Raw genomic sequence first — 26,792 nt, 5'->3', positions numbered from 1 at the left:
CAACCCTCAAGTGTTTGAAAATTCAGAAACACCCCAATTTCAAGAAAACCTCTTTGTTTCCCCCCAACTTTCTGCTTGCCAACTGGCCCCTGATGGTCCAACTGCAAAGTTGTCAAACCCGGAAAAAAATTCATAGCACCAACTCCGCTTTCCCCAAGCTTTGCTCCACCTCATGACTCTTTTAACCCTCGGACCAAGGCTGCCAAAACACGATCAACTCATCTGCAATCAACTTCGAGCAAAGACTCCCAGTTTTCGACAGCCATATCTTCTCGCTCCAGACTCCGTTTGGCATGCAGTCACTTCCTGATAGCTCCACATGGTGTACACCTTGCTCTAGAACTTTTTCGAGGCTCAAAAGATGCCAGATGGCACATTCTCCAATGCGGCCAAGTGGGATCATACCCGGCCCCCAGAAAAACTTCAAATGACCATATTTTGCAAACCATGGCTCCGATCCACAATCCGAAAACATGGGTAGGCTCCATAAATCGAGCTCTACACACATGTACCTTAAGTTCCACTTGGACCACCTGTCTCCAGCTGCCCTGTCCGGCAAGAATCTGCAAACCACCAAAACTTTAACCTTCAATAACTTGGGCTCCGTAGCTCGGTTTGATGAGCCGTCTGGACCTGCTCCTTCAGCACTCCAAGCTCTTCATTTCTTGACTCCAAGGTTTCACTTTGCATCTCTTTCACCTGCTACCCCAATTAGCCCCTTGTGTAGTCTTCCTTGGCCTATAAACCGCATCGTGCATACACTTCCGTTGCTACCTGCTATCCGGTGACCTTCCTGGCTGCTCCAGTCCTTTGCCATGCTTTTGCTTACCTGCATACACCTGTCCATGCCATCTTCTAGAGTCGACCCACTTTGGCTGCACCATCATTGCCCACCCCCGTGTTGAGCATTTATGCTCAACCACATAAAAGCTTTATTCCACTATAAACTGCAAAACCTGGCACACACTATGAGAAAACTCAAACCATATGTAGAATGTTTTATTGCCCTTTATCACCTAAACCTTCAAGTGGGTTGCCCCACCCCCTACATCACATAGCTTCCGCCTGGATCAAACACCTGACTCTGTTCACTTTCATCCATCAGTAACAATCTCCAATAGTGCCCTACCCAAGCACGTAGCCATCCATGCACACAAAAGGCCCATAGCACTTTAGCACCTCTTCGAACATCATCTTGCCTTATCAGCCTATATGGCTCTTTCAACCATGGGTTGCATAGCTCTTTTGAAAGCTTGGACACATCCTAAGAACCTCCTCCATGTGCCATAGAACACATCTCTTGCATTGGCTTCATGCTCTCTTGCACCTCCTCTTCGAACTCACTTACACTGTCATCAAGCCCTTCATCATTGATTGGCCCTTCAAGGTCGCTCAGCACTTCCTTCTGCCCAACTTTAGTCTCCTGCTCTTCAATCACCTCTCCTACCGCTACATCATGCTCCTCCAAGGAAAAAAGAAACTTGTTCTCTACCGCATCCATCTCAAGTTCTTCCATGGACACGGCCGCTTTATCTCTCTTGGCAAAATTCTGCACATGTTGCACCACCATGGCACACTCCACCGCTACTTTCATCATCACGGCCATTAGCATGGCACCACACACCACCTTCACCTGCATTCCAGCATCTATAGGTCTAGACCGCACCTCTTGGCTTTCATCAAGCACTTCGGCTTGCTCTGTTCCCTGCTCTTCTTGTACATGGGCTACTACCATATCATCAAACATATAAGAGGGTAGCTTTACCTTTACCAGTTCGGGTTCATCAGATTCCGTCTCCTGATCATAGGATGTATACTCATTGGCACTATTCTCCTCGCTTGTCTCCCAGCAAATTGAGCCTGTATCATTATCGAAAACGGCATCATATATCGACTCCGTATCAGCATCTGCATCCACTTGCTGCTCCACAAAAGCTTGACCATCTTCACCCCTTTGCAAAATTTCTTCATCAGCTTCTGAACCCTTGGTATCGGCATCTCGATTGCATTCTGCTACCTTTCCATGAAAACTTTCAACAAGACCATGCTTTACCTCTTCAATCTGTACTGGAATCTCCACATCTGCTACCGCTTTTGCATCTTGGTTCACCTCTACATGGAGCTTACCCTCGTTGACAAGCTCTTCCACCCTCGGCACATGCACATCACAAACTGGAAACCTCCAAGGAATGTAACCAATAGTAGGTCTTACCTCCACAGGCCTTGCATTTTGCATAACTGGAATCACCTTTGGTTGGACCAAAGAGTACTTCACCACCTCTGCAACAACCGGCATATAATCGCCTGGCTTTCCTTTTGGTCTTGCATCTGGCTTTGTCCACTTGGCCCTCAACTTGGCCGGCTTTAGCTTTGCTTTATACCATTTGGATGCCTCCGGATTCTCTCTCTCGCTCTCTGTTGTGGGGCTCATCCCTTACCTGAGGGGGGAAGGCAATAGCGATATCGCTATTGCCCCCTCCCTTTTCCTCAAAACTTTTGGCCTTTGAGAGGCACGGGACCCGCCTCTAGCAAGGGCCTGCCACGTCATCATCGGGTTCACACCCACGCAGGCGTAGGGCGCCGCTCTGCCTCCCCCAAAACAACCACCGGACACGCCACAGCAGCGCCATGCGTGCGGACGCCATAGTTGCGCCCAAGGGGAGCTCCCCTCACCCTCTCTTGGATACTATTGGGAGGGCCACGGCCCAGCCTAAATACCACGGCATCTTTGCTCGCCATTTCACATGTGGGTTTTCCACCCCGGCCACGTGGTGGCTCCACATAGCCCCAACCCTCAAGTGTTTGAAAATTCAGAAACACCCCAATTTCAAGAAAACCTCTTTGTTTCCCCCCAACTTTCTGCTTGCCAACTGGCCCCTGATGGTCCAACTGCAAAGCTGTCAAACCCGGAAAAAAATTCATAGCACCAACTCCGCTTTCCCCAAGCTTTGCTCCACCTCATGACTCTTTTAACCCTCGGACCAAGGCTGCCAAAACACGATCAACTCATCTGCAATCAACTTCGAGCAAAGACTCCCAGTTTCCGACCGCCATATCTTCTCGCTCCAGACTCCGTTTGGCATGCAGTCACTTCCTAATAGCTCCACATGGTGTACACCTTGCTCTAGAACTTTTTCGAGGCTCAAAAGATGCCAGATGGCACATTCTCCAATGCGGCCAAGTGGGATCATACCCGGCCCCCAGAAAAACTTCAAATGACCATATTTTGCAAACCATGGCTCCGATCCACAATCCGAAAACATGGGTAGGCTCCATGAATCGAGCTTTACACACCTGTACCTTAAGTTCCACTTGGACCACCTGTCTCCAGCTGCCCTGTCCGGCAAGAATCTGCAAACCACCAAAACTTTAACCTTCAATAACTTGGGCTCCGTAGCTCGGTTTGATGAGCCGTCTAGACCTGCTCCTTCACCACTCCAAGCTCTTTATTTCTGGACCCCAAGGATGTACTTTGCATCTCTTTCACCTGCTACCCCAATTAGCCCCTTGTGTAGTCTTCCTTGGCCTATAAACCGCATCGTGCATACACTTCCGCTGCTACCTGCTATCCCGTGACCTTTCTGGCTGCTCCAGTCCTTTGCCATGCTTTTGTTTACCTGCATACACTTGTCCATGCCATCTTCTAGAGTCGACCCACTTTGGCTGCACCAGCGGCAATGCAAACGGAGGTGGGGAGAGTTGTAGTTCTCATTACAGACCGCAAGGGTCAAGGCTACTATATTGAACCTTCTATCTCTCATCAATGCAAGTTTAACAAGCCCAACAACACGATGTTTTGTGACAGTCGACTAGCACTCTTGTCCCCTGCTAGGCGGCCATATCCCATTAGGAGAAATATGGACCTTCAATGGGCCTTGTAAGGAATCCTATTTTTTAGGGATTAAGGCTAATGTTGTGTGGGGTTAAGGGGGCAAGGGCATTGAAGAAGGTAGTTTTGAGTAGGCTTTTCTAGCCTTGTTTTAGACAAATGTAGGTGTGGACCTAAGGGGTTACTTTCTCTCTCTAGCTTTTTTTAAGTGAAGGAACCATAGGGGTGTGACCACATCAGCAAAAACGTGGGTCCCAATGAGTCAAAATTTGACTTTTTTTAAAAAAATCATTTTTAATTTTTTTTAACTTAAAACTTAGAAAGTCCACAAGCTTAGAAAGTCCATTTTTTCAAAAAAAAAAACAGAGAGTCCACAAACTTAGAAAGTCCACAAGCTTAGAAACTTTTTATAAAAAAAATTTAACCCACAAGCTTAGAAAGTCCATTTTTTCAAAAAATCTTTTTTCCCAAAAAGTAAAAAACACTTTGTTCTCTCCTCCTCCTCCCTCCTCTCTCCCTCTCCTCTCCGTCCCTACCCCTACCTTCCTCCTCCTCCCCAATCTCTCCCTCCCCCCCCTCCCTCCTTCTCTTCTCCCATCTTCCTCAATCTCCCTACCCCTCCCCCTCTATCTTTTCATCCTTTGCTTCCTCACGCAATAGCTTCCATGGTGCTCACGGACATCACAAATGGTTTGCTTCCACCACCACGTACTCCGCACACCAAAAGCATACATATTCGCTTACGCATGGCGTTTACATCGAAGACCGTATGTGAGGGTGATCAAAGGTCATCATAGGAACGTCGCACCGCTCGTGAGACCAATGTTGACATTTGGGTGGATGGCCATTTGTACCCTTACGATCCTATAAGCCGCTTCCATCCATCCTTTAATATTCTTTTGACATATTTTTAATTTCTTGGGAGGGGAAGTAGGCTTGTTAGGCTATTGCAAGCGGTTGTGTATGGGTGCAGGTGCTTCTTTGCATATGTGGATGCACGAATGTCAAGCTCTTCATCTCAAGACGGCGGCATTACAAGAGAGTGTTGCCTCTTTGGAGAGGGTGGTTGAAACTCTTGACAACAAATGCAAGAAAAGGAAGCCCACATTATGAAGCTTGCCAACAGCATCACATACTTGAAAGAAACACCCCTTGGTGCAAGGGAACGTAAACGCATGTATTCATCCATTGAAACTCTTGCACATCTGAGAGGAGCACGTAAACGATGAGTGACAGCCACAAGGTGATTTGGTCTTTACTTGCATGATTCTTTCTTGCTTCACACTATTTTCTAACATTTATTTTTATTGGTTGCTAGAAACTTCATCCAGGAGGCATGCGGTGGAACAAGCCAAGATGATCGAGTCAACCTTCTCACTAGTTATCTCAATACCCAGGATGTGAATTCTATCTTACAATCACCTGGAGGTAAGCACATTAAGGATGCAGTCACCAAGGACCTTATGCGTAAATTGAGAAATGTGGTTAGTGATGATCACGTGCAACAAGCTTGTGATGAGGCTGGAATCGGCACCAAAGCCTATCAGGCTATTTTCCAACTCCTAAAGGATTCCCTCAAAGAGCATGGCATTGTGGAAAACTTATTTTCCGTTCCTCACAAGGTCAACCTCGCAAAGAAGGCCACAAATGAAGATGGGGCCAAAACCTGGCTCCACCATCTCTATCAGCTTCAACCTCGACCATCAAACATCTCGACCGTGAGCCAACCGCTTCGTTGGCTAAAAAACACCACTTTCAACCGCAAATTGGAGCATCAGACAGCTCCTCCGTGGGGGCACCAGAAGATGGAGAGGGGGAATAGGGAACACACCCAGCACACAAACTACTTGCCTCTCTCTAGCCTAGGGATTCCACATCACCCCTAACCTCTCAAAAAACACCTTCAAATTGGCTAATTTGCACTATCAAGTCCACTTTAGCATACAAAGCAACTACCTCACTCCTTGCACAAGAACACACACGACACAAATGCACCCACACTGCTTAACTCACCCGTCCCAACTTACAAAACACTCCTAATCTGCTCTCTTGATGGCACCCTTCAAACCCTCTGCAAGCTATGACCAATACACGAAGAGCGGGAGAAAAGGAGGGGGTTGGGGAGAAGCAATACACAAGATTGGGTAAAATGGTTGGTATTATTGCATAGAGGGTAGTACAATTAATGTATGCAGCTTCAATGGAAAGCTTGGCATCACACAAGCTTCAAGCTTTCACTTACTCACACAGGCAAAAAAGCCCCTAAATTTTCACATATACAACCTTTTATAGGGTACCTCTAAGAGGCCCAAAAAAAGAAAAAAAGGTGAGTTTCTCTTGCCGTGGCCTTCACTTAGAGCTTCTTTTAGTATTTTATTGCATTGTTAACACTTGGCCTAGTTTGCTTTTGGAAACATGTACATGGTGTGCACACTTGCCCTTTGCACCTTCCACCTTGGCCGGCCGGATCTCCCCCCTTTTGGTCTTGCATCTGGCTTTGTCCACTTGGCCCTCAACTTGGCCGGCTTTAGCTTTGCTTTATACCATTTGGATGCCTCCGGATTCTCTCTCTCGCTCTCTGTTGTGGGGCTCATCCCTTACCTGAGGGGGGAAGGCAATAGCGATATCGCTATTGCCCCCTCCCTTTTCCTCAAAACTTTTGGCCTTTGAGAGCCACGGGACCCGCCTCTAGCAAGGGCCTGCCACATCATCATCGGGTTCACACCCACGCGGGCGTAGGGCGCCGCTCTGCCTCCCCAAAAACAACCGCCGGACACGCCACAGCAGCGCCATGCGTGCGGACGCCATAGTTGCGCCCAAGGGGAGCTCCCCTCACCCTCTCTTGGATACTATTGGGAGGGCCACGGCCCAGCCTAAATACCATGGCATCTTTGCTCGCCATTTCACATGTGGGTTTTCCACCCCGGCCACGTGGTGGCTCCACATAGCCCCAACCCTCAAGTGTTTGAAAATTCAGAAACACCCCAATTTCAAGAAAACCTCTTTGTTTCCCCCAACTTTCTGCTTGCCAACTGGCCCCTGATGGTCCAACTGCAAAGCTGTCAAACCCGGAAAAAAATTCATAGCACCAACTCCGCTTTCCCCAAGCTTTGCTCCACCTCATGACTCTTTTAACCCTCGGACCAAGGCTGCCAAAACACGATCAACTCATCTGCAATCAACTTCGAGCAAAGACTCCCAGTTTCCGACCGCCATATCTTCTCGCTCCAGACTCCGTTTGGCATGCAGTCACTTCCTAATAGCTCCACATGGTGTACACCTTGCTCTAGAACTTTTTCGAGGCTCAAAAGATGCCAGATGGCACATTCTCCAATGCGGCCAAGTGGGATCATACCCGGCCCCCAGAAAAACTTCAAATGACCATATTTTGCAAACCATGGCTCCGATCCACAATCCGAAAACATGGGTAGGCTCCATGAATCGAGCTTTACACACCTGTACCTTAAGTTCCACTTGGACCACCTGTCTCCAGCTGCCCTGTCCGGCAAGAATCTGCAAACCACCAAAACTTTAACCTTCAATAACTTGGGCTCCGTAGCTCGGTTTGATGAGCCGTCTAGACCTGCTCCTTCACCACTCCAAGCTCTTTATTTCTGGACCCCAAGGATGTACTTTGCATCTCTTTCACCTGCTACCCCAATTAGCCCCTTGTGTAGTCTTCCTTGGCCTATAAACCGCATCGTGCATACACTTCCGCTGCTACCTGCTATCCCGTGACCTTTCTGGCTGCTCCAGTCCTTTGCCATGCTTTTGTTTACCTGCATACACTTGTCCATGCCATCTTCTAGAGTCGACCCACTTTGGCTGCACCAGCGGCAATGCAAACGGAGGTGGGGAGAGTTGTAGTTCTCATTACAGACCGCAAGGGTCAAGGCTACTATATTGAACCTTCTATCTCTCATCAATGCAAGTTTAACAAGCCCAACAACACGATGTTTTGTGACAGTCGACTAGCACTCTTGTCCCCTGCTAGGCGGCCATATCCCATTAGGAGAAATATGGACCTTCAATGGGCCTTGTAAGGAATCCTATTTTTTAGGGATTAAGGCTAATGTTGTGTGGGGTTAAGGGGGCAAGGGCATTGAAGAAGGTAGTTTTGAGTAGGCTTTTCTAGCCTTGTTTTAGACAAATGTAGGTGTGGACCTAAGGGGTTACTTTCTCTCTCTAGCTTTTTTTAAGTGAAGGAACCATAGGGGTGTGACCACATCAGCAAAAACGTGGGTCCCAATGAGTCAAAATTTGACTTTTTTTAAAAAAATCATTTTTAAGTTTTTTTAACTTAAAACTTAGAAAGTCCACAAGCTTAGAAAGTCAATTTTTTCAAAAAAAAAAATCAGAGAGTCCACAAACTTAGAAAGTCCACAAGCTTAGAAACTTTTTATAAAAAAAATTTAACCCACAAGCTTAGAAAGTCCATTTTTTCAAAAAATCTTTTTTCCCAAAAAGTAAAAAACACTTTGTTCTCTCCTCCTCCTCCCTCCTCTCTCCCTCTCCTCTCCGTCCCTACCCCTACCTTCCTCCTCCTCCCCAATCTCTCCCTCCCCCCCCTCCCTCCTTCTCTTCTCCCATCTTCCTCAATCTCCCTACCCCTCCCCCTCTATCTTTTCATCCTTTGCTTCCTCACGCAATAGCTTCCATGGTGCTCACGGACATCACAAATGGTTTGCTTCCACCACCACGTACTCCGCACACCAAAAGCATACATATTCGTTTACGCATGGCGTTTACATCGAAGACCGTATGTGAGGGTGATCAAAGGTCATCATAGGAATGTCGCACCGCTCGTGAGACCAATGTTGACATTTGGGTGGATGGCCATTTGTACCCTTACGATCCTATAAGCCGCTTCCATCCATCCTTTAATATTCTTTTGACATATTTTTAATTTCTTGGGAGGGGAAGTAGGCTTGTTAGGCTATTGCAAGCGGTTGTGTATGGGTGCAGGTGCTTCTTTGCATATGTGGATGCACGAATGTCAAGCTCTTCATCTCAAGACGGCGGCATTACAAGAGAGTGTTGCCTCTTTGGAGAGGGTGGTTGAAACTCTTGACAACAAATGCAAGAAAAGGAAGCCCACATTATGAAGCTTGCCAACAGCATCACATACTTGAAAGAAACACCCCTTGGTGCAAGGGAACGTAAACGCATGTATTCATCCATTGAAACTCTTGCACATCTGAGAGGAGCACGTAAACGATGAGTGACAGCCACAAGGTGATTTGGTCTTTACTTGCATGATACTTTCTTGCTTCACACTATTTTCTAACATTTATTTTTATTGGTTGCTAGAAACTTCATCCAGGAGGCATGCGGTGGAACAAGCCAAGATGATCGAGTCAAGCTTCTCACTAGTTATCTCAATACCCAGGATGTGAATTCTATCTTACAATCACCTGGAGGTAAGCACATTAAGGATGCAGTCACCAAGGACCTTATGCGTAAATTGAGAAATGTGGTTAGTGATGATGACGTGCAACAAGCTTGTGATGAGGCTGGAATCGGCACCAAATCCTATCAGGCTATTTTCCAACTCCTAAAGGATTCCCTCAAAGAGCATGGCATTGTGGAAAACTTATTTTCCGTTCCTCACAAGGTCAACCTCGCAAAGAAGGCCACAAATGAAGATTTGTTCTCCTGCATTGGGACATATCTACACACTGAGGACACAATGCCAACTTCCCTTATGCTTCATGCACAACAAATACATGGGGAAAAGGTAGGAAACAATCCATAAGACCTTCGGATAAGGGCTTCCCTTACACAATGTGGAACAATATTTTTGTGGACCTTAGAAGACTTCAACAAGCCAGCTTAGATTTTATGAGTTACCTGAAGAAGGTGACACACTATACTTTTTTCTTTTGGTTTTTTTCTTTTCATAGACTTTGAAGTATAAGGTCCCGGAACTATTTATTTTGTAGTGCTTGGCATAAAGGTCGCTTTTGTGTTGAAACTTGATGAGTGTCATAGTGAAAGGTTGAAGGTTAGAGAGGCTAAGTGTCACTCTAATGATGTCCCATGCTCAATGTCCCAGACCGTGATCAAAAGGACCACGCTTAAAATCCAATCTTTCCATTTCCTCTATTGAATGTACATTTTTGTACATTACACGCATTCATGCGCATTTCTGATAGGCTATTAAAGCTCCACATTGACTATGCTTTCACAATGAAACCATTGGAAAAGTCCCAGAAAGCGATCGAAAGAGTGGAGGTACTCTTGAATTCCATTGGCTGTCACAGTGGAAATGTGTCCATTGATGTTGCAAAGAACACAGGGGAGGCCCATGAAATTGCTCAACAAGTGTCAATGAGTGGACAAAAAGCCAGAAACTTTTTGAATAAAGATTCCCAAGGAAAGCCAGGTCGATATGCTACTCAAAACAGCTGCAACCAGCAGGCAACTAACCTTTGGGAGCTTTGGAAGGAGTTATGTAAAGCTACTACTGACAATGATCCAAATGGCGAGCTTGCAAACAAGCACAAGCAAGGTCGGGCACATTTTGATAAAATGGTCAAGCTTATGGGCATTCATAGCACAATAGAAGAACAACGCCAATCATTTCAAGAAGCCTTGGCAGAAAATATCCTTTCTTGGGGTGAAAATAACATCACACATTACATGGTAAGCCATGTTACATGGTGCATTTATTACAAGGGATTGTTTTCATTAAATAATGTGGATCGTTTACTCATGTGAACAACATAGCTTGTTTGCGCATGGTGCATTTTTTATGCACAAGTATGGATTTCTTGAAATTTTTAGCACTCAAGGCATGGAGAAGCCCCATTATCGAGCAAGGGGGGTGTACTTCAAAAATACTCGACGTGGTGGTGCAATGGTGCAATCCAATTATTTGGAGGAGATGTTCAACTGGTTTTTTCGCACAACATTTGCTCGTAAGCTCACAATGGAGTGTGCGCGACAATCCAAGATTTCTATTGAAGTGCGGAAATGGAGTCGTCAAGAGCATAGAAACAAGTGGCAAATGTCGCAAGGTCCCGCCAAGCATGCTGCATGGCGGCAATACAAAGTGCGACAAGGATTAAAGTGGATTCTGCGCAAGTCACTACACGTGAACGCAGGGTCCAACTCTTAACGACATGTTCATTTAAAAAATAATAGTTTTTTTCCAAAATTAGTGTGAACAGGGCCCTTTTTAAATGGGCCCTTATAAATATTGCATGCTCTCATAAACCACTCGTTTCTTAAGAACATGTGAGCTCTTACCATACCAAATGGTGTGCACCAAACAAACGGAAAAAGAGCATCTGCCTGCCGACAAAAACACCCTCCAAGGATGTGAGAAGCTGGCATGGCTTAAAGACACAAGAAAACAACCACAAACACTTGGCCGTTCCAGCAACTCTTCTGGCAGTTGGCATGGTAGTAGGGCACCAGAGTCATCGAGGTTTGTAGAATCTTCACGTCCACAAGAACAAACACCTAGAAGAAGAATGAAGCAACACGCCCAGAGCTGGAGAGAAGAAGAGGCCCAGCAAACACCAGAGTCCAATAGGGAGGATCCACTGCGCCACCAATCACAAGCAGGACCATCCAGGACTTGGGTGGTCCATACATACACTAAATCATAGACAGAGCCACAATGGCTTCAAGCTGATATACCGCACACACAGCGTGTTCCCGTTGGGGGAAGACATTGCCTCAAGGCCAAGGAGCTCTCCCCACAGCACAAGATCAGGAGCCAAGGGAAGAGGATGAATCAGAAGAGGCTGCAGATCCAACCCCTAAGCATGTAAACAGGTGCAAGTCAAAGTTTTTCAAGAAGCCTAAACGCCACCAGCTAGCATATGTGCAAGTGCCCCCAATACAACCGCAATCACGCCAAAAAATAGCAAGGGTATTCGCAGAAATCCGCCACTACCATAAGACTACAGAGATTTTAATTCGACACGTCCCCTTTGCTTGCACAGTGAAGGAGGTGCTTCCAAGCTATGGATATCAGTATAGAATGCAAGTAATAGTGCTATACGCTATTCAAGAATCTGCAGAGGTCCACATCATTTCGGTGTTGGAAGATACCAACCTATGCGCCATTCATGCAAAGCGAGTGACAATACAGCCAAAAGATGTGCAGCTTGCACGTCGATTGCAACAAGACTTCGAGCATTGGCCAAAGTTATCCCTCTTTCTGTATTGCACACCCTTATCTTTGTAATGAGATGACTTTGCAATGACAATATGATTTTAACAGTTGTGTCTCTTGTGTCTATTATCCATGTGTTTTGAATTTATTATTTCTGAACATGAAGAGTTAAATATAAATCAAACATTAACTTTCTGGGTATCCTATGTGGCAGGTGATAGTGTGCTTGAAAACTTAAATTCATAGTTGATATCACCTTTTCTAGTGTCCTTGAGTGCAAACATATGCTCCATATGCCAAAAAAAGTGTGGCCACAAGGGCGTGCAAATTGGCCATCCAAAACTGATGGATGGGCCATTTGTGCGCCCTTGTGGCCACTCTTTTTTTGGCAATTTCTAGCTTTGTTTACCCCATAGGCATTCAAAAAAGTTAACATATAGTGAAACCAAGTGTCCATGCAACTGTAAATTAGACTTTTCAAATGTCCAATGTAATTGGGCCTTTTGGTGCAGGGATGTATTAGGTAGAGCTAAAGCAGGTGATAGTGTGCTTGAAAACTTAAATTCAAAGTTGATCTCACCTTTTCTAGTGTCCTTGAGTGCAAACATATGCTCCATATGCCAAAAAAAGGGTGTCCACAAGAGTGCGCAAATTGGCCATCCATAACTGATGGATGGGCCATTTGCACGCCCTTGTGGCCACCCTTTTTTTAGCACCTGGTAGGCTTCTCTACCCCGCAGGATACTTAAAAAACATAGATTAATTGAAAGCAACTGGTTTTGCAGCATTACTTTACAGAAACCACTTCTTTTCACTCATATGTGTTTTATACTCTATCCAGAATTAAGGTAAGTTGAAAGAAGTATCATGTGCATCCAACTTCCGCGGTGTTGTTACTTCAAGCAAAAAAGACACAGCTTATTGGAACATATCACCAATTACAATAGTTTTCAAGATTGAGAGATCACATTTGTGCATCCTTAGTCCACTAGAAACCATGAACTTGCTGACTCAACTTTTAAGAGGGTAGATATACTGTGAAAGCATCTAAAAGAACTTCGACAAATCCTTTAACTTGTGCACAAATGAAACGCAACCTGCCACAGTGGTTGTGGTTTCCATCAAAACCCAAGCCTTCACCTTTTTTGGAGCATAGTGCCCTTCTTCTCCACAACTGTATCACCACCAAGCAATGGTCTTGCCTTACCTCTTTTATCCCTTGGTTGCCTCTATCCATAACACTTTAATAAAGCTCTTACATCTACTGAGACAAATCTTGAACAGTATGTACCCAATAATGAGGAATGGTTGTGACTCCTTGATTTTCTTGGTTTTCCATCAGGAATTTTTCTCTCAAACTCTTAAGCTAACTTGGGACCATAACTTTATATACCAATGCACCTTGCTTTATCTTCTTCTTGATTTTCTTTCTCTTTGCTTTTGCAATTGCAACCCCACCATTGTAATTCTCCAAACTCTTGAAATCTACCTTCTCTCAACCTTTGGGATGTAGACACACCATGAATTTCTCCAATTTGAAGTAATCTTCATTGGCCAATTGCATAGCAGTGGCAAAAACTGCACAACACTCTTCAAAATGGTTAAGGAAAACACCCAGTTTTACATTTACATCTTGCCTTAAAGCCTTCACCCTTGCATCCAAATGAACTAGAGACACCTCCTTACAAAAACTCCACAGAAAGAAAGCCTGTAGGGCCAGCCATATCAATTTGGGTTCTCCCTCCAAAGGATCAAACCATAACTTTGCTCATCTAGCAAAATTTTTGGCATCTTGCTATCTTCATTTGGCATATGCAACGACAACTTGAAATCCGCCATCCACTCCTTTGGATCCTCTTTGTTGATAAAAATTGGCATGTAACTTCCTACTGCCATCACTTCTTTGTGGAAGAAACCACCTTCCTTGATCAAACCAACAAGCGATCAAATGTTCCTTAGTGGGGACACTAGAAGATCGATTAGGTAATGAAAACATGGCCAAAAACACTCACAAATTGCTTTTCTATAGACTAGGATTTTCACAACACCCCACCTCAGAAACACCTCTAGAACAACACAGTTTTAACAACACACACACCTTATGTTGCACATAAATTATAAACATAAACACATCTTGAGAAAACAACACTTTCACAATACTCATAGTACTTCAATCAAACATGCCACCATTGCACAACACACTTCTCTCCCTCTCTCAACCACCAAACACGGCCCAAAACTCACGCACGCAGTGGTGTCAATACCAAAGCACAAAAATAAAGAAGAAGAGATATATGCGAAAGGGAGGGGGGGGGGGGGGGGGGGGGGGCTGACAATAGGGAGCAATCATCAATTGATTTTTTATCAGAAAGAGGTATGTATACAAGGCATCTTATATTCTCTCTTTTAGACCCCTACTTCACTTATTGTTGCATGCGCGTAAGCCCCCTATTTATGGAGGGTGGCTTACGGTGACTTGGGGCCCACTTGCCTGAAGCAAAAAGGAGAGGGGCCCATGGGCACCCCCAATATGAATGCCCCCTTATGAGTGGCCACTAGAACCGACAACAAGTGCCACAACACCCACAATGACCATCAATAGTTGTTCATGGTTGCCACCACTGCCAGTAGTGCCACATGCAGCACCCAACACCCAGACATGTGAGGGGGATGAGGGGCTCTTCTCTTCTCCTTCTTCCTTGATGCCAATGCCAATGCACTCTTACAGTATATTTACATGGGTCCTCAACTCCCACCCCCCATGTGGGGCTAGCATGCATGCCACATGGCACTGGAAGGGGTGCCCAGCCTTTGTGAGTTAAAAATCTTCATAGAATTCCATAAAATTTCAAAAAAATCTCCACCCATTTCAGGGCACTCCCATTCCCTACTCAAGGATCCAATTGACTTCTTGTAAAAATTCACTTGAATCCCCGGATCATAAATCCAACTTGCATCACTGGCTACACAACTATACTAAATTGTATTTCTCTCCTTTGAGGTAGACCCAAAGGTAAATCATCCAAAAAAAACATGTTGATACTCATGAAAAACTTGATTAAGTTCATCACTTTGAGAAATAAAATCACACTTTTTATCTTCATGTACATAGAAGTCAGATAAGTTGTAACACAAATAAACTTATTGAGGCAATCAAATTGGCTTATACCTAGCCCCCTACAAAATTTTAACTACCCATAACGTGGCCGTTGAACTCAGATAGCCAATCTAAAAAGATCGACATGCACCATAATCTATGCACTTCAGGTTCATGGACTCAAATATCCCTTAACCAAAAATCTGCAATGGTCCAATCCATTAAGAGTTTGCAAACCACTTTTACATTCAAGCAGTCACAACTTTCACTTCATAGCTCCGATTGATGAGCCGTTTCAACCAACTCAAAAAACACTTTGAGGACCACCTTTGAGACTTCCATTTCAAAAATTTAAACACTTTGATGAGACACCTTTGATAGGCATATTGGCATGCACATGTACTACCCTTTGCCTACCCTTGACATTCATATCTACTTTTTCACTTTAGCATGTACCTGTAAGCACACATAGCATAGCCTCGCATACTTCATTGCATAGACCAACTTTGGTTGCACCAATGTATGCATGAAACACTCATCTAATTCTTGACATCTCTTGTCGTCCTTGTTGTTGGGAAGGAACTCTTTCTAGAGCATAACTTGAAATCACTGTTAGGTTGTACTGTTTTTTTGGGCTTTAGCAACTTCCATCGCTTGTAGGCCTCACCTTTAAATGCTAAAAACATTTTGAGAGAATAGAACACATTTTGATTTGCATTCACATCATTTGTGTTCTTGCCAAAGGCTAAAGAGGTGTAGCTGAGGCATCAATCAAATGAGAGCATTTTTGGTGGGAATCCGAGCATAGTTGTTGAACTCTTGGCCAAGGTGAGGAAGTGTTACATTCAAAGCCAAAAGTATAGATCATTAAATTTCATTGGTGGGAATCACACAAGGTAGATGACAAATTATTGATAGATGATGTTGTATCCACCGTACCGATGTGTTTGCATTTGCAAACAATGTCATACAATTACGTAGCTTTTTAGTGCTAAACATACATATACCAAGCATCTCGTGCTACTTGGTTGAGCAATCCAATGCTCTACTTAAGGAAATTTTCATCCATTCCATCTTTAGAGTCTTTAAATATAATCATTCAAGTGAGATCCCAAAAGATTATTACACATTTCCTGAGAACATTCAATTTTATTGGCTTGGCTTCTTGTAGCTACACAATTCCTTGTTTCCAAGCCAATAAATTTCTTTACCTAAATTTTTTGCACTCTTTATTGGGAATTTATGATATATTTGTGGGCCTCTTTCTCTATACTAAAGGACTATGAAACGAGCTAAAGATCCTATTCTTAAGCTTACAACATGTGGAAGCCCAAAAAAAGACTTTTTCACTTATAGCATGTTTATGGATTCTAGATCTCTCTCAATAAATGCATTCTAAAAGCAAGAAATTTTACCTTCAAGCATAAATGGATAGGACTGTGCGGGTACTAGACCCATACTAAAGCAAATTCAAGATGCCTCTATGTGCAAGCTTCAACAGTTGAGCTACCTTGGTCACAGAGAGCCATGCATTGTGTCAAAAGTAATTGGAGAAACTTTCTCGGGCTAGGGATGTCCTCAAGTAGAAAGAAAATAAAAATGCACAAAAATATAGTTTTTTATGCAGGTAACATGCATTGAAAGATACTCAGGATTCTTTTGAAGGATTTATTTTTAAATGAAAATAGAAAATGGCTAAGGATGGCACATAACTAAACTGACAACCAAGATATGGTTAAGGCATGTGTGGATCACTACACTCAGATTATGGGTGCAACTCAGTCTTCGAATAAAGAGAGTGGTTATTGATCGGATGTTGATGATTGTGGATGCCTGTATTGAGCATGTCACAACTAAAAGATTAGATGGGCCTTTTGAGGTAGAGGAATTATATTATGCCCTCACTCAACTCCCTAATGACAAAACTCCAGGAATTTGTGGCATGTCAAAAGAGTATATTGTCCTTTATTGGGAGGATCTAAAAGATATAATTCAACCTCTAATTAATGCTATATGGTGGTCTCAATGCATAGATCCCACTCTAAAGCAAGGGATCATTAAGCTCATCCCCAAGAAAGAATTTCCTAAAACTATGGGGGATTTGAGGCCTCTAACTATGACATGCATACTGTAGAAGATTTAGGCCAAGGCTTTGGCCATCAAGATATTGCCTTTTCTCCAAAAGCATATTCGTAACTCTCAAAATGGATTTATTGCTCTACTAGGTCCATTTATGACAACATTCCTACCATTTAGCTAGGTATAGAGCATGCCATCATAACCAAGCAAGATAGAGTGCTTTGGAGATTGATTTGAAAGACCTAGGGGAACTTCCTTGAGAATCCCCCTCCCTATTGCCCCTTTATATAAGTAATAGAACTCCTAGCCCTAGTCTATACTTAGGATTCCCTATCCACACCACGTAGTCAAGCCCTTTTCCTAGGTCCCTGACCCCCCTAGGTTGCCCTTTGTCTTACATTACTTCCCCTTGGAGAATTGTTTTCATCCTCAAAAACAAAAGTGGAAAAAATCTTCTCAAGAACACTAATGTTTTCCATATTTGCATCCTTCATGGATCCAACTATCCATTTGATTGAAACGCAATTTAGTAGAAGGTTTGATGAAATCAAGATTGATTTTCCATATTGTTGTCCCTTTGCAATCATCTTGTGTAACTAGCCCATATTAGCCAACATAGCATATAAATTCTATTCAAAACTCGCTTGGGTATGCTAAACGGGTTATCGCAAGTAAGATGTATCTAAAAGAGTACCTTTGTGTTACAAGTCACATGCCATGATTGACTTGCCGTTACCTCTAGACAACCTTGCCTACATGCATCCGCTACGATTGATGAACTAAACATTTGAAAGAAGTCACCTTTTTGTGTGTTGAGGAGCATCATAAAAACTTGTATGGGTTATCTTTGTTGGTGTTACCATATACATGTGGTAGTGATGTGTGTGAACACACTAGGACCGCCGGGGCATTTTTTCCCTCTTCAGGAGGTTTTTTCCCCCTGTGTATTGTATATACGCCCATCACTCTAGGGCTATCTATCTTTCCATTGCACACTAAGTAATATACTCTCTATTGTGTGCCTTGAGCTCTTCTCCAAGCTGTGTGAGTTTCTCTGCAACCCTAATTCCAACATTGGTATCAGAGCAGGTTGCATCCTCCCGGGCTTAGTCACCAACTGCTCTAGCACACGCCTGCTCACTTTCTCCAATTTCAGTGAGGTTTGGCAAGCGTTTGTAGGTCAATATATATTTCAGGACCCTTGCTACAGACTGCTCAGATTTTTTTTCGAGCTCATTTCGACCTCCGCTTTCACTACAGACAGGCTTGCACATGCAATTTTGTCATTTTATGCAAATTTTTTGTCAATGCCGTTTTCTGCATAACAGGTGCCTTACAGTCTTCTACAATTTGTGCTATATAGCACGTGTTGTTCCCGCTTTGTTTATCCTCTTTTTGCATTGATGTGTAGGCTCATGCATTGATTGCATTGTCTGTGAAGCGCACCATTACTCCTCACATTCGTTCAGCGAAATCTGCAAAACAAGCTTAGGATATTCTAGCAGGTCTTTATGCAAGCAGCAATGAGGAAAAAATTGCTTTGCTACTACGTAAAGATCTGGAATCGAAGATTATGCATGAGAAAGATGATATGGACACTTTCCTTGCTAGTATTAAGGATATCAATAAGCAACTTATTTCTATTGGTGAAGTCATTTCAAATAGCTCCCTTGTGTAGACTATTCTTAATGCCTTACCAGATTCTTACCAGACTTTTGCTAGTACTTGGAGACTTATGACCCAAGGAACTCTTGAAGTTTGTAAGTTTGATGCATTATGCACATTGCTGTTCCAAGAGTCACTTTCCAAAAAAACAGGACTAGACAACGTACAATTGAACAGGCTTTTATTGCTTCTCAAAGAAAGGGTGATAACAACAATGCAACCACTTCTTATGGTTGTGCTGCGAGTGGCAAAAATTCTCTTCCTAAGGCTTTTGTTGGTAGAAATTTGTCTGGAAATTCTGGTGATAAGGTCAAAAAGAAGATGTGTTGCCATTATTGTAAAGCTAATGATCACTTGATCAAGCAGTGTCCTAAGTTGATGGCCAAAGAGGCTGAGAAGAAAGAGGGTGGTTCCACTGCAAATATTGGTTCCACTACAAATGCAGCCATTGTTGAGTCTTCTAGGAAAGGAAAATGTGATGTTGATGTTGATGCAGAATGGGGTTTTAGTGCAGAGTGCACTTACAACCCTGTTGTCCATGATGCATGCATGTCAGTTGCTGCAGATTCACATGTGTGGTATTTTGATAGTGGGGCTACAAAGCACATTACCTCACATCGTGAATCGTTCACCTCTCTTGAGTCTGTCCCTCATGGGAATTCTGTCACATGTGCCAACAATGCCTCTTATCCGGTTCAGCGAGTTGGAAAGGTTGTGATTACTGCTGCAAATGGCAATTCTTTCACACTTGTTGATGCACTTTATGTACCTGGGATGAAGAAAAATCTTGTATGTATCTGCACTTGCTAGACTTGGACTTGTAGTCAAGTTTGTGGATGACAGATGTACAGTACATGATCTCAGTTTTGGTGATGAAATTGTTGCATCTGGCATACTATGTCATGGGCTATATAAGCTCACTTTGTATGACAAGTGTGGAAAAAATTTTGCAAATGCAGCTATGGATTCAAAGGCTATTTCAAAAGCAAAACCTTGCCATGCACGTTTTGGTCATCTGATTTTTGCCAGTTTGCTACGTCTGTAGAAATCTGATATGGTTGCTTCTTTGCCGCCTCTTGAAGCACTTGTCAAACATGTTTGTGAAGGCTATATTTTAGGTAAGATGCAGCGTTCAAAGTTTCCAAAGGATGGTTCAATTAGGGCCACATGCACATTGCAGCTTCTGCATAGTGATGTTTGTGGGCCCATGAAAACTCCTTCCTTGGGCAATTACCTTTACTTTGTGACTTTCATTGATGATTACTCCAGGCATGCATGGGTATTTTTTCTTAAAGCGAATTCCAAATTTTTTATGTGCTTCAAACAATTTCTGGCTATGGCTGAAAATGTATTGAAATGTACTATGGGCACCCTCCCTTCCGATCGAGGGGGGAGAATATGTCTCATGAATTAATGCATTTCTGTCTAGTCGTGGGATAAAACACCAATGTAAAATGCCTTGTACACCTCAGCAAAATGGTGTTTCTAAGAGGAAAAACAGGTCACTTATAGAAATGGCACGATGTATGGTCAAAAGTCAAGCTTTGCCGCATTCTTTTTGGCTTGAGGCCATCATGTGTGCCACTCTCTCTTGGATACTATTGGGAGGTCCATGCCCCAGCCTAAATACCACGGCATCTTTGCTCGCCATTTCGCATGTGGGTTTTCCACCCCGGCCACGTGGCGGCTCCACATAGCCCCAACCCTCAAGTGTTTGAAAATTCAGAAACACCCCAATTTCAAGAAAACCTCTTTGTTTCCCCCCAACTTTCTGCTTGCCAACTGGCCCCTGATGGTCCAACTGCAAAGCTGTCAAACCCGGAAAAAAATTCATAGCACCAACTCCGCTTTCCCCAAGCTTTGCTCCACCTCATGACTCTTTTAACCCTCGGACCAAGGCTGCCAAAACACGATCAACTCATCTGCAATCAACTTCGAGCAAAGACTCCCAGTTTCCGACCGCCATATCTTCTCGCTCCAGACTCCGTTTGGCATGCAGTCACTTCCTGATAGCTCCACATGGTGTACACCTTGCTCTAGAACTTTTTCGAGGCTCAAAAGATGCCAGATGGCACATTCTCCAATGCGGCCAAGTGGGATCATACCCGGCCCCCAGAAAAACTTCAAATGACCATATTTTGCAAACCATGGCTCCGATCCACAATCCGAAAACATGGGTAGGCTCCATAAATTGAGCTCTACACACCTGTACCTTAAGTTCCACTTGGACCATCTGTCTCCAGCTGCCCTGTCCGGCAAGAATCTGCAAACCACCAAAACTTTAACCTTCAATAACTTGGGCTCCGTAGCTCGGTTTGATGAGCCGTCTGGACCTGCTCCTTCAGCACTCCAAGCTCTTCATTTCTTGACTCCAAGGTTGCACTTTGCATCTCTTTCACCTGCTACCCCAATTAGCCCCTTGTGTAGTCTTCCTTGGCCTATAAACCGCATCGTGCATACACTTCCGTTGCTACCTGCTATCCCGTGACCTTTCTGGCTGCTCCAGTCCTTTGCCATGCTTTTGTTTACCTGCATACACTTGTCCATGCCATCTTCTAGAGTCGACCCACTTTGGCTGCACCAGTGGCAATGCAAACGAAGGTGGGGAGAGTTGTAGTTCTCATTACAGACCGCAAGGGTCAAGGCTACTATATTGAACCTTCTATCTCTCATCAATGCAAGTTTAACAAGCCCAACAACACGATGTTTTGTGACAGTCGACTAGCACTCTTGTCCCCTGCTAGGCGGCCATATCCCATTAGGAGAAATATGGACCTTGCATGGGCCTTGTAAGGAATCCTATTTTTTAGGGATTAAGGCTAATGTTGTGTGGGGTTAAGGGGGCAAGGGCATTGAAGAAGGTAGTTTTGAGTAGGCTTTTCTAGCCTTGTTTTAGACAAATGTAGGTGTGGACCTAAGGGGTTACTTTCTCTCTCTAGCTTTTTTTAAGTGAAGGAACCATAGGGGTGTGACCACATCAGCAAAAACGTGGGTCCCAATGAGTTATGTAAAGCTACTACTGACAATGATCCAAATGGCGAGCTTGCAAACAAGCACAAGCAAGGTCGGGCACATTTTGATAAAATGGTCAAGCTTATGGGCATTCATAGCACAATAGAAGAACAACGCCAATCATTTCAAGAAGCCTTGGCAGAAAATATCCTTTCTTGGGGTGAAAATAACATCACACATTACATGGTAAGCCATGTTACATGGTGCATTTATTACAAGGGATTGTTTTCATTAAATAATGTGGATCGTTTACTCATGTGAACAACATAGCTTGTTTGCGTATGGTGCATTTTTTATGCACAAGTATGGATTTCTTGAAATTTTTAGCACTCAAGGCATGGAGAAGCCCCATTATCGAGCAAGGGGGGTGTACTTCAAAAATACTCGACGTGGTGGTGCAATGGTGCAATCCAATTATTTGGAGGAGATGTTCAACTGGTTTTTTCTCACAACATTTGCTCGTAAGCTCACAATGGAGTGTGCGCGACAATCCAAGATTTCTATTGAAGTGCGAAAATGGAGTCGTCAAGAGCATAGAAACAAGTGGCAAATGTCGCAAGGTCCCGCCAAGCATGCTGCATGGCGGCAATACAAAGTGCGACAAGGATTAAAGTGGATTCTGCGCAAGTCACTACACGTGAACGCAGGGTCCAACTCTTAACGACATGTTCATTTAAAAAATAATAGTTTTTTTCCAAAATTAGTGTGAACAGGGCCCTTTTTAAATGGGCCCTTATAAATATTGCATGCTCTCATAAACCACTCGTTTCTTAAGAACATGTGAGCTCTTACCATACCAAATGGTGTGCACCAAACAAACGGAAAAAGAGCATCTGCCTGCCGACAAAAACACCCTCCAAGGATGTGAGAAGCTGGCATGGCTTAAAGACACAAGAAAACAACCACAAACACTTGGCCGTTCCAGCAACTCTTCTGGCAGTTGGCATGGTAGTAGGGCACCAGAGTCATCGAGGTTTGTAGAATCTTCACGTCCACAAGAACAAACACCTAGAAGAAGAATGAAGCAACACGCCCAGAGCTGGAGAGAAGAAGAGGCCCAGCAAACACCAGAGTCCAATAGGGAGGATCCACTGCGCCACCAATCACAAGCAGGACCATCCAGGACTTGGGTGGTCCATACATACACTAAATCATAGACAGAGCCACAATGGCTTCAAGCTGATATACCGCACACACAGCGTGTTCCCGTTGGGGGGAAGACATTGCCTCAAGGCCAGGGAGCTCTCCCCACAGCACAAGATCAGGAGCCAAGGGAAGAGGATGAATCAGAAGAGGCTGCAGATCCAACCCCTAAGCATGTAAACAGGTGCAAGTCAAAGTTTTTCAAGAAGCCTAAACGCCACCAGCTAGCATATGTGCAAGTGCCCCCAATACAACCGCAATCACGCCAAAAAATAGCAAGGGTATTCGCAGAAATCCGCCACTACCATAAGACTACAGAGATTTTAATTCGACACGTCCCCTTTGCTTGCACAGTGAAGGAGGTGCTTCCAAGCTATGGATATCAGTATAGAATGCAAGTAATAGTGCTATACGCTATTCAAGAATCTGCAGAGGTCCACATCATTTCGGTGTTGGAAGATACCAACCTATGCGCCATTCATGCAAAGCGAGTGACAATACAGCCAAAAGATGTGCAGCTTGCACGTCGATTGCAACAAGACTTCGAGCATTAGCCAAAGTTATCCCTCTTTCTGTATTGCACACCCTTATCTTTGTAATGAGATGACTTTGCAATGACAATATGATTTTAACAGTTGTGTCTGTTGTGTCTATTATCCATGTGTTTTGAATTTATTATTTCTGAACATGAAGAGTTAAATATAAATCAAACATTAACTTTCTGGGTATCCTATGTGGCAGGTGATAGTGTGCTTGAAAACTTAAATTCATAGTTTATATCACCTTTTCTAGTGTCCTTGAGTGCAAACATATGCTCCATATGCCAAAAAAAGGGTGGCCACAAGGGCGTGCAAATTGGCCATCCAAAACTGATGGATGGGCCATTTGTGCGCCCTTGTGGCCACTCTTTTTTTGGCAATTTCTAGCTTTGTTTACCCCATAGGCATTCAAAAAAGTTAACATATAGTGAAACCAAGTGTCCATGCAACTGTAAATTAGATTTTTCAAATGTCCAATGTAATTGGGCCTTTTGGTGCAGGGATGTATTAGGTAGAGCTGAAGCAGGTGATAGTGTGCTTGAAAACTTAAATTCAAAGTTGATCTCACCTTTTCTAGTGTCCTTGAGTGCAAACATATGCTCCATATGCCAAAAAAAGGGTGTCCACAAGAGTGCGCAAATTGGCCATCCATAACTGATGGATGGGCCATTTGCACGCCCTTGTGGCCACCCTTTTTTTGGCACCTGGTAGGCTTCTCTACCCCGCAGGATACTTAAAAAACATAGATTAATTGAAAGCAACTGGTTTTGCAGCATTACTTTACAGAAACCACTTCTTTTCACTCATATGTGTTTTATACTCTCTCCAGAATTAAGGTAAGTTGAAAGAAGTATCATGTGCATCCAACTTCCGCGGTGTTGTTACTTCAAGCAAAAAAGACACAGCTTATTGGAACATATCACCAATTACAATAGTTTTCAAGATTGAGAGATCACATTTAGAAGAATGTACAAGATAGAAAGACAATTCGGAATTTTTTTTTATTACTTCCAAAAAGTTGATTTTACATTATATATTTGAGGAGTTCATAATTTTCTTGACCATTTCCTGGCGCCTCTCTTGTGCGTAAGGCAACTCCCCAGTCAAGAGGGACTGTGCTATGGCGTTTGGGTCAGTTGAGCCAATGGAAGCATGTATCCCTATCTGGGAAAGCACTTTACCACGGAAGCCAGTGCCGAATGTTGTGCATACAAGGGATCTACGCACTAGGAACACAAGATGCACAGTTTGAGCAATGGTGCTCAAACACAAAACCTTGCTCAAATCTTTCAATGACCAAGTCATAAAATGGTCTTGGGGAGTAAATTCATTATGGAAAATGGACACATCACCAAAGGGAGTTGTCCTAGGTAATGCGCAAGGGAAGACTGAGGTACAAAGCCTATCTGCTTGCCACTCGTCCTTGCAGCAAAATCATCAACCTCCACGACGTCTTGTCATAAACCAATGAAGTTTGAGAAAAAAGACAATTAAGGATAAAAAAGTAACATGAAAATTAGGATAGAGTTTACCTCCTGCTCCTTGTTGTCCTCCTCCTTGTTGCCCTTTCCATTGAAGTCAATGCTCCCATGCACCACAGCTACGAGCTTTGGATCATCAGATGGGATTGCGTACTGGCATAGGCATCCTAGCGACCTCAACCTTGGCTTGCATGGCTTGGAATTCTTCCTCAGCCACGTGCAACTGCTCTACTTCCGGGCCCTCCGCACATACAACTACAATAGTGTAGCAACAGAGTCCCCAAGTGGCAAGAGCTTGCTTTCTAGGGCATCTGGTGTATTGTCTAAGGGACATTTGGTGTTGTTGCATAGCACGCTCAAGCATTCATCCATGCACAGGCCAAATGCTTTCTCCAAATCATGCATAAACACATACTCCTCCCCATCCATTACCACTGAGGAGAAGCGGTTGATTTCTATCTCTAGGATAGCCACATCCGTCAATGGTAGTGGCACTGGAGTGTCACTAGGGCCAGCCACAACGATGGATTTCTCAACCACTTCCTCAAGCCCCCTGGGGTACTCGAGTCGAAGTGTCTTTCCTTTCGCTGCAAGGTTCATGGGGATAACCTCCTGCTCCTTAGTGTCCTTGATAAAGGGCCCAAATTGAAGGTGTGGTAAGCGGAGCTCCTCCAAATCTGGTTCCTCGCTCACCAAGAAGATGAATGTTGCTAGCCAAGAAAGGTACTCCACCCCCAACTTGCGCTTCTTGAGCACTGACACCCTTGGGGCTTGCTCATCCAAGAAATGGCCTGCATCGGCGGCAATTTCTTGGAATCGTCGCAATCGCTTGGAGAATGGGCAATCACCTTTGTGTATGTAGCACAAAAGATCGCAAGGCACCCAGATCCCTGCATGTGGGGAGATAGATATGGAATATTTTATGATGTGCTCCTCCATGAATGCAAAAATCTGGGCACATGCATCCATGTGAAGGGAAATTGTGGCATCAAGGTCAGGGAGACGAGTAAAGAAGGTGTAGAGGTTCAACTTACCTTTGTATTTGGTGTCCTCGAGGAAGAGGATGAAGCATGACAAAGGAGTGGATGTGGGTGCAGATGCAGAGGCTGTGGAAGTGTCCATGTGTAGTCTGGGGTGTAGATATAGAGGGGAGGAGCTCAAGAGTTGCGAAAGTGAAAAAAGTGAATGAGTTATGCGACCTCCCTTTTATAATGGTCCCTTTTTTAAACACATTTTTTAAAAAAAGGCACTTTCACCAAAAAATAATCTCTCATCTCAATGCAAAAAATTATTTTCCAAGACATGATTTGCTGAAGCAAATCATGTTGATTACATCGGGGATCATTTTTAAAATTGCAAGAGTTACAAAGTTATAAGAGCGATAGCATAGTTCCATCCATCCCCCAGTCCTCCTTTACCTTCAATTTGTCTTCCATTCTCTTTCCAATCTGTGGACATTCATTACAATAAGCATCCAATGATCGACAAACTATGATGTATTGAAAATGTGGTGGAAGGATTCTCACCTTGTGACCTTGTAAACAAAATTGTGCTTGTTGAAGGGCCTCAAAACCCATAATAACCAAATGTTCTCACACATTACTGAGAGTCCAATGCTTGTTCACTTGGACTACCTCCAAAGCATCGTTGGACATCTTCACTGCAATGTCAATGCTTGCAATAGTGTCGTATACACTCTACAAGGGAGTCCACACTCCAAGCTTGCACATCCAACGATCATAGTGGAATCGTATGTACAAGGAGGTGCGGGAATTCAAATAGCACATTCCAATACCTGAAGCTCCAACCTTACAATGGT

This window comes from Adiantum capillus-veneris, chromosome 10 (genome assembly GCF_014529385.1).
Source record: "Adiantum capillus-veneris isolate H3 chromosome 10, ASM1452938v2, whole genome shotgun sequence".
Classification (NCBI taxonomy): domain Eukaryota; kingdom Viridiplantae; phylum Streptophyta; class Polypodiopsida; order Polypodiales; family Pteridaceae; genus Adiantum; species Adiantum capillus-veneris.
Note: the sequence above shows the minus strand (reverse complement) of the source record.